At 45.0% G+C, this 15,719-nt stretch overlaps 1 pseudogene; it reads left to right on the top strand.

Annotated features, from left to right (window-relative positions):
• Positions 1 to 14,078: 14,078 nt before the first annotated feature.
• On the top strand, positions 14,079 to 14,198 carry LOC136647007 (5S ribosomal RNA; annotated as a pseudogene).
• The last annotated feature ends 1,521 nt before the right edge of the window (positions 14,199 to 15,719 follow it).

Raw genomic sequence — 15,719 nt, 5'->3', positions numbered from 1 at the left:
TGGATTGGGATCCACCAGTGGGACACGACCCAATTTTGGGTGGGTCACGAAACTCACAAGGTAGATTAGGCTAAGTGCATAAACAGTTAAACAAGCTGCTACTTGGGGAGAGGAGCACTGCTGCCCATTCACAATTATGGTCACATTCCTTTGCATTCATAAAGCAGGCAGCTTTGGTACATGGAAAATGCAGTGCCACCAGAATGGTCCCAATCTGATGAATGTAGAGCTCAACAAATGCTCCAGAATACAAGGCCCCTCCCCCACTATAGTAAAAAGGATAAAAACAGAGGCTTGAACAGCTGGTAAAGTAGGTCCCAATAGAAGGTCCTTTTAAAAAGGGGGTCCTGGTGCTAAGAAGTTTTAGCTAAAAAGCTAAAAACCCAAACTGTGGGTCAGGACCCACTGCTGAGTCATGACCTGATTTCCTCCCCCCCCCCCGAAGGGTGATGGAAAGATCAGACAACTAATTGCCTCAAGCTCTGATTCAAAAATCAGGTACTGTAGCTGCTAATTACCCTGCAAAGAGCTCAGCTCCTGCAGTTTGCAAGCATGTGTAAATAATTGTTTGAGGGTCTTTTTCTGGTTATTATTACTTATTAAAAAATAAATATTATTTCTTTCTAGATCTCCTTTTAAAAAAATCTGGTAAACATAGGTGGGTCCCAATAGACCAGCGGTTCCCAACCTTTACGAGCCCGCAGACCACTGAGGCAAAATTTGAAATAGCCATGAACCACATGTGAATCTGGGAAGTCTGGTCTCCGCCCTCTCTGGTGGTCCATCTCCCAAGTGCTCCCCCATGGACAATCAGAGAGGATGGAGAATGGACTTCCCTCAGCCAAAGCTGACACTTCAATGGTTGTGGCTGTGGGCAGTCCATTCTCCACCCTCTTTGGTGGTCCATGGAAGATTGCTTGCTTGGCGAGACACTGGAAGTGATCAAAGGTGATTTTTTCCTTGAGACCTTTCAGACCACTCCTCAGAGTCTTTGGACCACAGGTTGGAACCTGTGGACCATGGACCACAGGTTGGAAACCAGAGTGTTGTTTAAGCATTTCTGCCCAACATTGCCTATATGCAACAGGCACCAAAGGAGAATTAGTATGTCAGGGTTCACTAACAAGGGTCACTAACACACACATATATTTAAACAAGAGGAAATTTGTTGTGCAATAAAGGCCCACTAGTCATGTAACATGATGCAAGATGTTACAGACAAATATAACAGGGTGAAGAAAGAATACCTTAAGTAATAGGCATTTGGACACAATTTTAACCATAAGGGGTTACAGTTCTATATTAGAACTAAGTTGTTTGAGTGCCAGGCTTTCATCATCATCAAACAATTAATGATTTTGAACACTAATGTGGTTCAGCACACTAGGGAGGGAGGTCTTCTTTAGGGAGTTCTTCATTGGTCATGTGATGAAGGCCTCATGAGTCCTGAAGATAATAATATATGAAAGGTGACACAGAAACCTATGGAAGCAACTGAGAGAATAAGTGGCATAATAACAAAGGCAAAATAATCTCAGCAGCAATTCTGAGCTGGATCACAACACAATAAAACAAAAACATGTCTTCAGTAGTCATGGTACAAAATGGTTAAGTCGTTGTAAGGTGGTGGTTCAGTGGACAGTGACCCAGGACATGGTGGAAAATTCACAGGGGTCCCTGCTCTCCCGGAGGCCACTATCAAAGCCAGGCTCACAGGATCTTGAAGGAGTGCTGGTGGTCATCTCTGTCTTCCGTGACTGCCCTCCAACTGCAGGATGCAGCACATAGCCCACTGGCACAGCTATACCAGTGCTAGAAAGTTTGTTAGGATTGCACACTAAGGGCGCAATACTAAAGTCCCTTGGGCCAGCCCAGGAGGGTCACAAACGTGCTGCAAAGCATGTTTGTGCCTCCGTGGGAGGAAGCTATGTCGGTGCATCTAGATGTGCCGACGTGCGGAGGCTGACATAAGCCTCTGCGGCGGCTTCCCCACAGCCGCTTGTGTCAGCGTGCCTGCACTGACACTAGCAGCAAAGGTAGGCATGGGGGGGCGGGAAGGAGGATGGAAGGAGGTGTTTCTGGGTGGGGGGAGGGTGGGTGATGGGTGGCCCTGGGGACGGGCACGTGGGAAGGCGGGGCTGGGACCCAGCAGTTATGCCGGATCCCAACCCCTGTCCCCATGGAGAATGGAGCGGTTTCAAACCACTCCGCTCTCCTTGAACTTTTGCTACCTCCAGAGATGGTGCAGGTCCGAGGAGACTCTTTGGGGCCAGCAGCCCTTACCCAGGGGTAAGGGGAAGAGTTTCTCCTTGCCTCTGGCTGAGCCACTGCTGCCAACGAACCTGTGTTGGATGCAGCGCAAGCCTCCTGGCTTGCCTGCTCCAGCGCAGGTTTGGATTGCGCCCTTAGTCTGCTAAATACATGCAGATACATTTTGCAGCACATGAGGTTCATTTCTGTTACAGATTATTTTCAGCACTCTAACCAAACTACAATTCCTTGGATTTTGGGGAGATGATTCACATGGCTCAAACTGGAATAATAGTAACAGAAAGTTTGTAGAGTACATATGTGCTACGAATGCCACTCCCTCCACCGTGAGTGTGGACAAGTATGCTCTTTGCATGGTTACCCCTTGTGCATGGATGTTGGGAGACTAGCCAATTGGATGGTCTGGTGGGGGAGGTGCTTGGAGTGCTGTTTCCAGCACTTCTACCTCCCTTCACAGTTGTACTTGGGCAAGCATATGACCTGGGCAAGCAGTTGTACCTGGGCAAGCATAATTAAGGTGGGTGTTAGCCAGGAAGGCCACGACTGGCAGGTATCTTGAAAGACAGGAGTAGGTATAGGAATCCAGTGTTTTCCTTTAGGCAAGTGAGAGTCTGAGGGAAATCCAGAACTCATCTCAAGAGGCTGTTAGGCTCAGGGATGCAGGCTGGAATTGCGATATCAACTTTAAAGACTGACTGTCTTGGGGAAGAGGGACAAAGAGGCTTCCATAACCCCCTTCCCAGGGGTTAGTGGTGAAAAAACTGGCGTAGCTGAGAGGTGATCCCAGCTTTAGAGTCATGGTGGTTTCACCCAAAGGTAGGTGCTTGCCCTTGGGGGAGGAGTGCCCAAGGCAGAACCCACTGCAGTTATGGATTGATATCTGTTTTGGGATCAATAAACATGGTCATATTTCATACCAAGTCTCCTTGTCATGTGTGTTTTATGGGAAGATAAGGGGTAATCTTTGCTGCTGAAGCATAGAAGATGTATATTTTATAATGATCTGGGAGGATCATTACAAGGAAAGATGCAAAGTCTGTATTTTTTTCTCTACCAGTTTCAAACAATGGTCAGATGCCTTACCCTTGCTCCCTCTAAATTCTGAGTTCCTTTTTGTTCTGACATTTTTCAACAATTCTATTTATCACAGTCACATTTTTGCAAGATAAACAAAACAGTACAGGAAGGAAGAGGGTGAGGGAGAATATTTCCTGTATCCAAACTCTTACAGAAGACAGAGTCAAAATAAAAAAATCTATCAGAGTGCACAATGCTCAAAATAGCTATGTCCAAGATTTTTTAAAAATTCCCTTCACCGTTCTCTGGCTCACGAATACATTTGAGGTTTACGATTCTGGCTCTGTTTCCTAGTGCATGAATCTGCTGCCCAGCACTGTTTTATAATCATTATTAAGTAGGGCAAAGGAGCAGAAACTCTGTTGGTTGGTTGGTTAGACATCTGCGCCCAGTTCCACTTTTAAAGAATCAAAAAGGCAAGGAGGCTTCAAAAGTTCACCAGTGGGCACATGGTTCTCTCAGGTCTCTTGACCCAGCCCAGACCCACTCTTGACCCAGAGCCCAGCCCAGAGCAACAGGCTCTTCAACTCGTGAAGATAGTAATCCATGCTCAGAAGCCTGTTATGGCTAATCCTGTTATGGCTCAGAAGGCAGAGATGGCTAATCCATAGCTAGACTGGGGGATTGAGGTAATATGTGAGAGAAAGCAGAGGAAGACCAGGTAATCAAATCAAACTCCATCGGTTTATCCATCGAGATAAAATCTACTTCAGATTTGCTATTTTTTGAGCTGGCCAGCAATGTAAGAAGATATGAAGTTATGAGCACCATATCTGAGTTCTTTTTGACTTCTCAACTGCTTTTCTTTGGCCAAAGAGTTCCATTTTTAATCTCTTTGCCACTGCAGCACTTCAGAGATCCCTGGCTCATGCCTCCTCATTTAGCATTCCACGCTGGCCTACCAAGGGAGTGCTTTCAGTAGCCAGCCAGATTGATTGGCGGCAGCCTTGTCAGTGACTGAAGAAATGTTTTTGCTTTGCTTTCAAGGTCATTGTATCTGTAAACATGTTGATTACATGTATCAGGAACTCACTGAATTTACCAATTTTTAATCCCCAGCTCTGACACAGGCAGCCCAATCCTAACCCGCGCTGGAACAGGCAGGTTGACTAGCCTGTGCTGTATCCAGCACAGGTTAGGAGGTGTCTGTGACACAACCTCCCCTTATCCCGTGTTGCATGACAGTCGCCCCATGGGGCTATTCAGTCCCGGGCCAGCAAAATTGCAAATCTGAGCAGCCTATTATAATGCCAGTTTGGTTGGGAGAGGGGGTTAGGATCTGGCATAAAGTGCTAAGGCCAGTCCCACTCTCCCAGGCTTGGTGTGCCCACCGGCTTGAGGGGGATAAGATTGGGGCATTAGCCACTGGAGTAGTGGGCACTAATACCGGTGTTTCTCAAACTGTGGGTCAGGAGCCACTAGGTGGGTCATGAGCCAATTTTAGGTGGGTCTCCATTCATTTCAATATTTTATTTTTAATATATTAGACTGGTATGTGACTGCATTTGGGGAAATGTTACAGATCTGTACTTTTAACAGGCTACTATGTATATATACTATGTACTATGTAACAGGCTACTATGTCATGTTTTAAGCATGAGAGTCAATGGGACTTACTCCTCGGTAAGTGTGGGTAGGATTGCAGCCTAGGATTGTTAAAAATTTTCCTGCTTGATGATGTCATTTCTGGTCATGACATCACTTCTGGTGAGTTCTGACAGATTCTTATTCTAAAAAGTGAGGCCCGACACTAAAAGTTTGAGAACTACTGGTATAAACAATTTAGATAATGAAAAAAGGATATGTTTAATTTTATTCATATAGTACTGAGAAGCAGTAAGAAGACTGTAGAAAAACTGATTATAGAATTATGGGAGAAGGATAAAAGAAACTTTCTAGTGGATGCACTAAAATGGTTAGAAAGCCAGTTCTTTTTGGTCTGATTTTGGAAAAAAAAAAATCATTGAGTAAACACACGATTGTTTTTGATGGCATCGTTTGTCCTTAGCTGAAGAAAGGATATAATTTTATTGTCAGATAAACTGACATATTGATAACATGCTTTTAAAACTGTGGAGTAAGTGCAGTCTTATTGCCACCTGGTAAGATTTAAACATGGTAGAATGAGCCTTGTCAGCGTACAGCATTATTTACTGGGTAAACTCAAGAGAGAATAGAAGCATTATTCATATCAAAATGTTGATAGGATATGACTTTTCCTGACCATAGTAAATTATTCTTTACCATTCGAAAATAAATGAAAGTGTCTTTGAGTCGCAATTACCTCTACCACCAGGCAAGTTTCTTTCCCTTAAAAAATATAATCTAGTCACGATTTTCTGCATTTTCAAAAACAACTTGAAAGGTGGCACCAGCTTTTATATGCTGCACAATACCTAAGGTCTGCACGAGTTAACTGGTATGCTTATAAAACAGACAGGGAACTCAAGCCCACTCTGACCCCCTTCCATTTCCACTGTTGTAGAAAATGACAGCATGCATGAGCAGATCGTGCTAGGGTTACTCTTTTCAGTGTTCACCAAAATTGAAAAGTATGTATACAACCCTTCCTTACTTGGTCATCTGACAGAATAAAGACAGAGTTCTTAAAAACCCTTTCCGGAAAACCCTTATTATATCACTATCCAATACATGTTGACTTAGAATCAAGCCCCACTGTAACCTACCTACCACGTTAGAAAAACCATCCCAGCAACAAATTACGTTTTCATGTATTTTATACTCATGTAACATCCAAGCATACCCTATATACCAGGGAACATTGTAACACACAGCAGATATGACAAACTAATACATGATTTAAGAGACTCCAACTACCAATCTTCAAAACAAAATATAAACAGATCACAAAAAGCTTATTAACCGTCCAATCCTGGGTCATTTGTAGCTGGTAAACCTGGCATACCATGAGGTACATCAACACTATGAGGGTTCAACCATTGTGGTAGGCCCTCTGCCAGTCTCCTCAAAGCTATGCCAGCAAAAGAGCTGGAGTATCTTTGATGAGGCTCATCAGAGACCCTTTCCCAGCCTATAACCAGACAGGTTTTTTCCCTCTTACCTTTCCCTCCTGGCCTCTTCCAAGAGATGGTGCATTGGGAAGGTCTTAGGAGCGGAGGAATTATTGACTCATTTTATTTTAAAACATTAATCCCGCTTTTCCTACAAATTGTGGCCCAAAGAGGAACAGTCTTAAAACACAATGGGCGCAATCCTAACTTGTGCTGGAACAGGCAAGCCAGGAGGCTTGCGCTGTATCCAGCGCAAGATTGTGGCCAGCAGCGGCTTAGCCAGAGACAAGGAGAAACTTTTCCCCTTACCCCTGGGTAAGGGCTGCTGGCTACAATGGGTTTCCTCAGACTTGTGCCACCTCCTGAGGAGAGCGGAGACCGAGGAGAGCGGAGCGGCTTGAAGCCACTCAGTTCTCCCCGGGAATGGGGGATGGGATCCGGCACAACTGCCGATCCCAGCCCTGCCTCCCTCTCATCGCCTGCCCGCCCCTGGGGCCACCCATCGCCCTCCTTCCCCCTGCCCAGGAATTCCTGACTCCCTCCTCTTCCCCCCCCCCCACACCTACCTTTTCCGCTTGTGTTGGCGCAGGCGGGCCAACACAAGTGGCAGAGGGGAAGCCAGCATGGAGGCTTCTGTCAGCCTCCGCAGGCCGGCGCTTCTCAGAGCACCAGCCTGACTTCCCCTCAAGGAGGCGCAAACGTGCTTTACGGCATGTTTGCGACCCTCCCAGGCCAGCCCAAGGGACTTGGACCGGCCTCCCTAAATGTTTGGATTGTGCCCAAAATATAATAAAAATGAACCAAGCAGACCACAAATAACAAACAAAAATGGTACAGCACAGGAGCAATTAAACCCAGGGTTATAATTAATACAGAGCAAATGAAAAGTTCTGTAAGCAGCAGACACCCTCACCCCAAATTAAACGCACTGTGAAAAAGCCAGATTTTCATTTAATGCTGGAAGGGGACCCATTGGAGGACCAAGGAATGGCATTAGTTGACAATGTGCAAATTATGGGTGGGTTAGTTGACATCATATCTATTATGCGAGAATCAAATATCTTGCTTGAGTTGGTGCACTCCTAAATCATGAGCACGCTACTCAAGGTGGCGTCTGACCCCATACGATAACTAATATACATGCACTATTCCATAGCGCCACACAATAGTGCTGACAGACCATAGGAAAAACAAATAACCTGTGTATAGCAAAATCTGAAGCTGTGTATAGCATCTGACTTTCTTCAACCGCATCCCATGTAAGTGTTCATGTGTGAGCTTGCGTGTGAAGTACAGCTCTGAGTTAATAAAAAAAACAGAACAAGTGCTCTTCATGTCTATTGCTTAACAAAATGTAGGGTTGTATCTCCAGCTGCGCTCACTATAGGTTGTAATATAAATTAAACCTTGGAGGCTGAAGCATTTGTTTATAAGAAATAAAAGTCCGATAAGATGGGTACAATCAATGTATGATTGATTGCATGGAAGGGGTGTAGGGGTTGTAGGATCCTAGTAGCAGGTGTTGTTCCTGACCATGACAAGTGTGTAATTCCTTTTTGCACAGTCTATGAACTCATAGGTTGTACATTTATGTGTGCATGTAGGCCTGTTTCACTGGAACTGGTATCCTGAAAAATATATGATACCATGGGCTTATAAGCTGCACAAACATAGGTTCTGAGCACAAGGTAGGAGCAATGCACACTGACTGAGGCTTAGGGCAGGACTAGCAGTCCCATTTCCCCCTCCATGTGTTGATCCTGTCCTTTTCAAGAGCATCTGAACAGCATTATAATCTCTATTAGCAAACTATGGGCAGAAGTCTCTTTTGCTGTATGTTGATGCTGTCTGGTTCCTGTTCCATTAAAAAACACAAGGAAAGCAAAAGATCAGGGCTGAATAATAGCTCTGCCTCATAACACTGGGATTAATTATTTAACCCTTTATTAGGCCTTTTAAGACAATTCCCTCACTTTAAGTGATTAACCAGGCAGAGGCTGCTATAATCATTTCATGTCCCCAGCTAGGAAAAGCTTTTGCCCTGAAGCCCTTGATTTGTAGCACAATGCAGAGATACCCATTTATCATAGTCACCTGTCTGCCAGCAGCACTCTGGTATAAACTCAAAGATCAGAGATAAGGTTCCTGTTGTCAAGGTCTCTCTGCTACTGAAAGCAGTGGCGTCACTAGGGTTCATGTCACCCGGTGCGAGAGGCCAGTGCATCACCCCCCTCCAGTAGGCGGGGCAACACTCTAGGTGGTGGGTGTGGTGATCTACCATCACCCCACCCCCACTGGTTTTTTGGCTTACCTTTTGATAGAATAAAGATTTTTCAACGTAGTTTATTTCGTCACATTCTGCATGAAATTACACATTGATTGATATATAACAGGATGGTATTATTCCTCCAAACTCTTGATTTTAGTGATTTTGGTCACTAGTGGTGTCACCTCTCCCCAGGGTGTCAACTTACTAACACCTTATTGGAGCAGTTCTCAAACTTTTAGCACTGGGACCCACTTCTTAGAATGACAATCTGTCCAGGACCCATCATAAAGCAAATTAAAATAAATAATTATAAATAAATTAAAGTAAAATCAATAAATAAGGGAAAGCCAGCCCTGTTCCACCAAGTGAATTTTCTCTGTAGCCTGCCTGCAATAACACCCCCCCCCAAAAAGAATCAGTAAGATTTTCACCCCTACCCAGTACCCAGTTCAATTTAAGTTCTTATATTTCAAGCATATGACTATCAGGACCCACCTGGCTTTGCAAGTCTGAGAGCCCAACCCTATGCCTGTCTACTCAAAAGTAAGTCCCATTATAGTCAGTGGGGCTTACTCCCAGGAAAGTGTGGATAGGACTGCAGCCTAAAACAGAAAAAAATTTCACCTTACCCTGTCAAACCTGTTTCATTCTTTTTATGGGGGGGGGGGGCGGCCTTCTGGAGCATTTGTTGAGCTCCAGTTGCATCAAATCAGGACCATTCTGGTGGCCTCACATTTCCCTTTACCTGACCTGCCCAGCAGCCAAGGCACATTTGCTTACTCACGAGTAAATGTGACCATGTGGCTTAGTTTTGCTTTCCAGCTTGGAGGGAGGGACCTCCTTCTCGGGTGTTTTTTGGGGGCTACATTCATTGGATCAGGACCAATCTGGTGTTGTTGTATTCCTCTCAGCCTGCCCTTTCAGATGGACTAAGGCTTGTTCACCTACTCATGAGTAAGCACGCGATACCCCTTGGTTTCTCTTTCCATCAGGCTCCATGCATTTTTTGTTTTCTGTTTTTTTTGCCTGCACCCCCCGCACCCCCCAGCGATGCCACTGACTGAAAGCACTCTCTCTCTCTCACTCACTCGCTCTCTCTCTCTCTCTCTCTCTCTGTGTGTGTGTGTGTGTGTGTGTGTAACACCTATTTCTTTTTGGAACCCAACTTTAACCAAACACCAGCTTTCTTTCTCCAGAAAATGGCCTGTTATTTAGAAGTATTTCTTACAGCAACCCAAGTGGGGGAGATGGACTCCATTGAGGATAATACAGATACGGTTTGACTACAACAGTGGTTCTTCTCACACATTTAGCACCAGGGCCCACTTTTTAGATTGAGAATCTGTCAGGACCCACCAGAAGTGATGTCATGACCAGAAGTGACATCATCAAGCAGGAAAAATTTTTCACAATCCTAGGCTGCAATCCTACCCACACTTACCCAGGAGTAAGTCCCATTTACTATCATTGTTAAAAGAACATACATAGCAGCTTGTTAAAAGTACAGGTCTGTAACATTTCCCCAAAGGCAGTCACATACTATAGTAGCAGCTAGTCTAATATAATAAAAATAAAATATTGAAATGAATGGGGACCCACCTGAAATGGACTCATGACCCATCTAGTGGGTCCTGACCCACAGTTTGAGAAACACTGGACTACAAGAAACAAACTTTATTGTGGTAAGCTCACAGGCCCAACAAGAATAAAACCAATATTTGGGAGGGTTTCTCTAGTTTGATTACAATAAATTTCTGTACATAGTAGCCTTAAAGCTACATGGCACACTAGCAAGGTGCTAAAATCATCTAGGCACACCATCAGTTTTTGTTAGCAATTGTCAAGGCACACTGTGCTTCCATTGGAGACTCAAATCCCCCAATGGCCATGGCACAGTGATTGAGTATTGCTGGTCTGGTGTTGTAGACAATCAATTTGTCTTGATTGGAGAGAGGTGAAACAATGGAGAGAGGTGAAAAGCGGTGTGCCCCAAGGAGCTGTCCTGGGACCGGTGCTTTTCAACCTCTTCATAAATGACCTGGAGACAGGGTTGAGCAGTGAAGTGGCTAAGTTTGCAGACGACACCAAACTTTTCCGAGTGGTAAAGACCAGAAGTGATTGTGAGGAGCTCCAGAAGGATCTCTCCAGACTGGCAGAATGGGCAGCAAAATGGCAGATGCGCTTCAATGTCAGTAAGTGTAAAGTCATGCACATTGGGGCAAAAAATCAAAACTTTAGATATAGGCTGATGGGTTCTGAGCTGTCTGTGACAGATCAGGAGAGAGATCTTGGGGTGGTGGTGGACAGGTCGATGAAAGTGTCGACCCAATGTGTGGTGGCAGTGAAGAAGGCCAATTCTATGCTTGGGATCATTAGGAAGGGTATTGAGAACAAAACAGCTAGTATTATAATGCCGTTGTACAAATCGATGGTAAGGCCACACCTGGAGTATTGTGTCCAGTTCTGGTCGCCGCATCTCAAAAAAGACATAGTGGAAATGGAAAAGGTGCAAAAGAGAGCGACTAAGATGATTACGGGGCTGGGGCACCTTCCTTATGAGGAAAGGCTACGGCGTTTGGGCCTCTTCAGCCTAGAAAAGAGACGCTTGAGGGGGGACATGATTGAGACATACAAAATTATGCAGGGGATGGACAGAGTGGATAGGGAGATGCTCTTTACACTCTCACATAATACCAGAACCAGGGGACATCCACTAAAATTGAGTGTTGGGCGGGTTAGGACAGACAAAAGAAAATATTTCTTTACTCAGCACGTGGTCGGTCTGTGGAACTCCTTGCCACAGGATGTGGTGCTGGCGTCTAGCCTAGACGCCTTTAAAAGGGGATTGGACGAGTTTCTGGAGGAAAAATCCATTATGGGGTACAAGCCATGATGAGTATGCGCAACCTCCTGATTTTAGGAATGGGTTAAGTCAGAATGCCAGATGTAGGGGAGGGCACCAGGATGAGGTCTCTTGTTATCTGGTGTGCTCCCTGGGGCATTTGGTGGGCCGCTGTGAGATACAGGAAGCTGGACTAGATGGGCCTATGGCCTGATCCAGTGGGGCTGTTCTTATGTTCTTATGTTGTTCTTAAGTTGAACAGCTTGCTAGGGGAAGGGGGAAAGGGCAACCTGTCTATGCACTGCTGAGCACCTGATAAGAGTTTATCTGTCCTCCTCAAGCAAGCTCCTAAAGCAAGCTCATTAGTTTAACAGCTTAATGATAATTTTAATTTGTAGCTCTTTAGCTTAACAATAACTTTAATTTGTTGACACCATAAACTTTGTCAGCACATGTCCAGTTGACCATTGAACTGACTACTCAGAGGGGAGGGCTATAAGTCAGTGTAAGCACATGCTTAACATACAAAAGATCTTAGAGTCCATCCCTGATATCTTTGAGTAGGGAAAGATGACCCCCCCCCCCCCAATCTAAAGCCCTAGAGAGCTGCTGTCAGTCACCATTGACAATGCTGACATAGATAGCAGGGATGTGCTTAAGGTACAGAGCCTAAGTTGTGAGTTGAGTCCCAAATCACTGATCCCATGACTCAATTCGACTCACAAGTAGAAAAACGTGGCAGTTGCAACTCATGAGAAAAATAATTTTCAAGTTGAATCATGAGTCATTTTGAGAAACAAGTCCCAAGTCAAGGGCTTTACTGAACAAAACTTGGTAGCCAAAAACAAACAAAAAAACAACAAAAAAACCTTAAGTCTTCCCCCCCCCCAAGCCCCCACATCCTGGAACCTACCCTCCCACCCAGTCTGCTGCCACCCTTCAGAATGTCTGCTTCTGGATCACCCATGAAGACTTCAGCACAACACAAAAGGGGGGGGGGGAGCCAGAACACACACACACCAAAGAGATTGCAACTTGAGTAATTTTGAGTTCTGACTCTTTTTTAGAGTCACTGGCCCCAAGTCACAAATCGACTCTGGATCCATGACTCAAGTCAACTTGACTCAAGTCAACTTGAGTCACCAAAAACAGTGTTTTTTCACGACTTGAGTCTAATCAACATGAGTTGAGTACCCCTCCCTGATAGACAGACCAATGGTGTTCCCCCTAAGTGCACGACAATGCTTGTCCAGTGCCTCTGAACTTCTGGTGATCAGTGATCATTGTGTTATTTTGACTACTGTTGACAATGGCAGACCTCCCATTCATTTGATGGGGCAAATGCCCTGGGCGTGGAGCCTCACAGAGCTTTAGGATCCTGCGGAAGCCTCTCTGAGGCTCCCAATGAGGTCGGAAACTGTGCTTTTGTTTTTCCAGAAGCACAGTTTAAAGTATAGGGGAATCTTCAGGAGGCTTCGCTGATGTGTCCTGGAGGTGCACAAGGCACCGTGTACTCCAGGTAAGTGAGGAGGGTGGATTTGCACCGGGGGGGCAGCATCCCATGGGGGGGCGCCATCTCAGACCTCTGCCGCCAGGTGCGGGGCTGGGGAGGTCCACCACTATGTTTGGTGCACTAAAGACTCAAGGAGGCTCAAGAAGGAATATGTCCATTTGCCGCTGCATAACTGACCCATCTTCAAACTGTGCACCTTGCTAAGTTTCACGCAAAATTATCTGCAATCCTGTAGTTCTTACAAACGCCTTAACATTGTTGCAGTGTGCACAATTTCACAACAGCATCACAGTTGTATCCGTTAGTACAAAGCGTTGAAAGCACACACACAGACCTTCCTGTGCTCCGAACGTCAATAGCGTTGCAAACAAATATTTCTGTGATTGCTTTCAGTTATACTCTTCCTTTCTCCCAAATGGCATGCAAACATCCAAAAAGCAACAACTGGAAAGCAATGTAGAAATCAAAAGACACATGGAAACTGTTTAAAACAAAGAGGTTCACCAGGAAGAGTCTTTTAAGAAGAACGGCATACAATATCAGGGAAACTAGCCAAAAAAATACTGGCTAGTCCATTTGTCCTGAAGTTGGGAGATGTAAAATTAAGGCAAAGCAATATAAATCACTATCCAGTTCTACAAAGTGTGTAGGCAAAGAGCTCAAATGTTTAGGCACCTGTAAAACAGCCTTTGCTTGGACTAAAATCATCCAAGCCCTGGAGTGCTATATTAATCAACTGACAGCTGAGTGGCATTGCCATCTGTGATCGTGTCAAAAGTTTGGAGTTAAGAGAGTAGTTACATTAATTTGAATCTGCTCAGCAGGAGGAAAGTGCTTCTTAAAGCATGTTTTAGGTAAATGAGTCATACCTACGCCGAAAATCCTCCTGGCATTGTGGAGAACTAGACACTGGAGACCACAGCAGTATTTTAGACCCTGTCAGTGTAGCAAAGAAAACCAATAGCTACGTTCTAAGATTTGTTTTTCAAATTTGGGGCCATAATTCCAAGTAGGCCCCATAATACTGCCACCTAGTGATGGAAAGAGGAAGCAACTGTGCAATGTCATCTTTCCAGTAACAGCAACTGTTACCCTGCACATGCCTGATCTTGTCTGATCTCAGAAGCTAAGCAGGGTCAGGCCTGGTTAGTACTTGGATGGGAGACCGCCTGGGAATACCTGGTGCTGTAGGCTTATACCATAGTCTTTCGAGACTGAAGGTTGCCAATCACCATCACCATCTTTCCAGCCCAGTTGGGACAGGGCTCACTGAGCTATACCAGGGGTCTCCAAACTTTTCAGCATGAGGGCCACATTGTATATCTGACACAGGGTCAAGGGCTGGAAAATAATAAATAAATTTAAATCAATAATAACTACAGTAGAGGTGGAACAGGGGGGAATGGATTTTTAAAAAGATGGGGTAGCAGGGCAAAATTGATTTGCATAGGAACAGGGGGAATGGATTTTGAAAAGGAAAATTATTTTGGGGAGAATGAATTGTTGAACAGAGGAATATGGAGAAAAACAATATTTTTTGGGAAAAACGTTTTTTGAAGGGGAAATTATTGGGAGGGATTGGGGAGAGAATTGATGTGCTGGAGGGATAAAGCGTTGGGGATCAATTGAGTAATAAATTGGAAGGAATCTGAGCAATGAATTGATTTGTAAAGAGAAAACATGCTGTCAGTAAGTGTTGGATAGACGGGACTGATCAGCCAGCAGTCTGATCAGGGTACTGAATGTATCTGGAACTCCTTTTCTCTGGTTTCCAAAGGATGTATTATAATTTGGGGAGTTGAGAACCAGGCAGGAGTTACTTTTGCTGTTTAGGGCTGGATCAAATCCTCTGGAGCAGTGGTTCTCAAACTTCCTGGGAGATTTACTCCCGGGGTAAGTCTTTGCAGGGGCAGCAAAGCGATCCCCAGGATCACGCCCCTGCGGGGGGAGGGGGGCTATTTTTCAATTAACTACATGTGCACCCAGGGTCCAGGGGGTGTGGGGAGCCCAGCACAGTGCTTGCAGGGCTCTCCGCGGCTTTTAAACATTGAAAGTTCCATTAAACTGGTCTAAGACTTGGAGTTTGGAGTCCAAGTTTGGAGACTTGGTTTGGAGACTTCTGACCTATGCAGTTGTCCACAGAATTGAACTCCTGTGCTTCTGGCCTTTTTAGGACCAACGAATAAGTATGCATTCCTTGCAAAACAATTCAGGAAGAGAAGTGAAATTTGCTTCACATTTCCTTTATTAATTATCTGATCATATATTTTAAGTGGTCAAAGACCCTTTCAGTTCCTTCTGTCTGCCTGCAACTGGGTTTCTGACCTTTGCTTTGCCTCTTTTTCTAGTGCAGTGGTTCTCAGACTTTTTAGCATCGGGACCCACCCAATGATTGGGCGGCAGTTGTACCCCCAAGTAGCAGTTTGTTTAGCCGTTGATGCAGGGTCTCCAAGAGGAATTTTATCAGGGGGTACAAAATTTCTTTTGGGCCCCATTGCAAAAGGGGGAGTGAAACAGAGCAGGGGAGAGTGGCGATGGGTGAGCAGAATAGGGGCAGGGCGTAGCGAAGGAGGGTGAGGGGAGGGTAGAGACAGTTGGAAAAGTCTTTGGAGCCCAGTTCTACCCACCCATGTGGCACCAGTAGTGTCCCCAGCACCTCCAGTCATGGTAATGTCCCCAGCATCCCTTACGGGCAACAAGTCTGAGTAGATAGCA

This window comes from Tiliqua scincoides, chromosome 3 (genome assembly GCF_035046505.1).
Source record: "Tiliqua scincoides isolate rTilSci1 chromosome 3, rTilSci1.hap2, whole genome shotgun sequence".
Classification (NCBI taxonomy): Eukaryota; Metazoa; Chordata; class Lepidosauria; order Squamata; family Scincidae; genus Tiliqua; species Tiliqua scincoides.
This window is presented reverse-complemented; position numbering and strand designations above follow the sequence as displayed.